A 2,220-nucleotide genomic window follows, 5' to 3' on the forward strand; every position below is an offset into this window, starting at 1 on the left:
CTCCCCGTACTTTCCCACCGTCTATCCCTTTATGGTTTAAGATTCAGTGTACAACTTACCCGCCGTCCTTGGAAAATCTGACCACTTCGTTCATTATGCCTCTCATACTTGACAGAGATCTACCAGGGTACTTGTGATGTTTGATCAGATTCCTTGTAGGTATATCTTGGTCCCCTGTTAATCTTTATTTCTTGTACCTGTGCTTGGCACCTCATAGCACTCAGTCAATGCTGTTGAATATAAAGGAATAGAAAATGCTCCCCAAAGACATGATGAAGGTGTACAGCTTGGTGGGAAGTGTTGGAGGGAGCTCAAGCCTCGAATGGGGGTTGGTCCAGATGACTCGAGATTCTTTCCGGCTCTGACAATAAACGAGTCTCTGGCAGTTGCAATGATAAGCAACGTGGAGGAGTTTGCTTTAATGAATGTAAAAAGCAGGTTGATTTGAAGAAGGTTATTGGGAGGCCTGGCTTCTGCTCCCAGTTGCGTCTCTTATTCACTGTGACTTGAGGCAAGTTACTTCCCTCTTGGCCTCAATTTCCTTCATTATTAAAATGGAAAGAAAAAAAGAAAACCTGAATAAGTGGGTGCCTTTCCCCTCTCCCCAGGCAGTCCCTGCAAAAGCCAGTGGCAGGGGAACCCCGCACAGGTGCGGCCCAGTGTGCATACTGAGGGCAGGTAGGGGCAGACAGCACGGGATCCTTTTCTGTACCTTGAGCCACGAGCTGGGGACTCAGGTTCCCGGCTCTGCCGCTTGCTCTCAGGGACCCTGGCTCCCTTCTCTTCTCCAGGGGAAAGGAGCTAGTCCTCCTTGTGAGGACCGGATGAGATGTGGGTATGTAAAGCCTACATAGACAGGGCCGGACTGTACTGAGGGTGGTGCTGGACCGAGGCTCCAGATGAGTCACAAGCCTTGGTTCCGTCTGGTACCGGCTTTATTATTTTGCTCCTTGCCATACTTTCCTCATCCATAACATGGCAATGGTGACAACACTGACACTCCAGAATTATTGGAGGGGCTCCAATGAGCGGTTGAGTGCAAAAGGGGTGTAATGCTTGTTCAGCTAACGTGGAGATGCTGTCAAGCCCGGCCCATGTAAGCCCTCTGGTCACTCTGGGCAAACTTCTGCTCTTTGGGCTTTGGTTTTTGTTCCCCCCCATCTTCCCCCAAGCTGTTGGACATTCTGATGGTCTCCAGAAATCTGGCCAGACACACTGTCTTCTCTCCAGGAGACTGCCCACTGATTTGCATTCATTGTTCTTTTGAGGGGGGTGGAGGGGAGGGGAGGAGCTCAGGCAAAGGCTAAACTTGAGGCCCCAGACTGCGCAGCCTGAGTGCCCCTGCGCCCCATCCACACCAGCGCCTAGCCTCAGTTCGGTTCTGGTTACAGCCGGTAAGCGTCTATCTGAGGTCTGCCTGCTCAGCTCAGGAACTGGAAGACATCTAAGTATAGACAGACTTTTTTCCTCTCATAGCTTCCTGTGCCACACCAGCAGCCCCCTTGACTGCCACCTACCGGCTCCACAGTCGTTGACTGACCTTTCTCTTGTGGCTCATCTAGCTTGCTGCTTGGTTTTCATCTGCAGACACTATAATTTGTTTCAAACCCTCTCCCTTTGCTGTAACAAAGGGAGCCCTACCCGCCCCTCCAACCATCCTGTCAGCTAATGACCCCAGCCTGCAACCCCCTGGCTCATGCTTTACATTTAACTACTTTGTTATGTGAACAGTGTTTGGGCTTATATTGTCTTGCCCCCAGGAAAATGTCAAGGTTGACCATAAGGGGACACAGATAATACCGGGTAATCTTCAGGGCAGACACTGTTGTTTACACAGGCAGGCCAAGAGCTTTGAGGAAGAGTTAGGGGAAATGTTTCCAGCAGGTTAAGATCTCATTAAGATCGACTGAACTTAAATCTTATCTGACCGGAGTGAGGATCTTCAGCCACGGGGCCTCTGTACATAAAGGACAACAGCGGAGTTGGATAAAGTGGGTTTTGTACCTGTATGGCCAGCGATTTAGAAGTACTTTATGAACGAATCTACACCACTACAGACCTTCCTCTCAGTGAAGGCTCACAAGCTGTCCTTTAAAAACACCAGACATCAGAGTTTGCTGAGCAAAGTTGTCAAGAAGCTTCCCGGCGCTCTCAGAGCCACGGTAGTGGTTCGGGTGCACAGGGACAGCTGGCTTACGTCTCATCTCCATTCCTTTCCAG

General features: G+C 50.1%; 2 protein-coding genes across 6 annotated transcripts in view; both read left to right on the forward strand.

Annotated features, from left to right (window-relative positions):
* Positions 1 to 2,220, forward strand: part of TMOD1 (tropomodulin 1) — an 81,945-nt gene that overhangs the window by 78,102 nt on the left and 1,623 nt on the right. The window lies entirely within an intron of this gene.
* NCBP1 (nuclear cap binding protein subunit 1) overlaps positions 1 to 2,220 on the forward strand; it is a 133,802-nt gene that overhangs the window by 61,826 nt on the left and 69,756 nt on the right. The window lies entirely within an intron of this gene.

Source organism: Kogia breviceps, chromosome 8 (assembly GCF_026419965.1).
Source record: "Kogia breviceps isolate mKogBre1 chromosome 8, mKogBre1 haplotype 1, whole genome shotgun sequence".
Lineage (NCBI taxonomy): Eukaryota > Metazoa > Chordata > Mammalia > Artiodactyla > Physeteridae > Kogia > Kogia breviceps.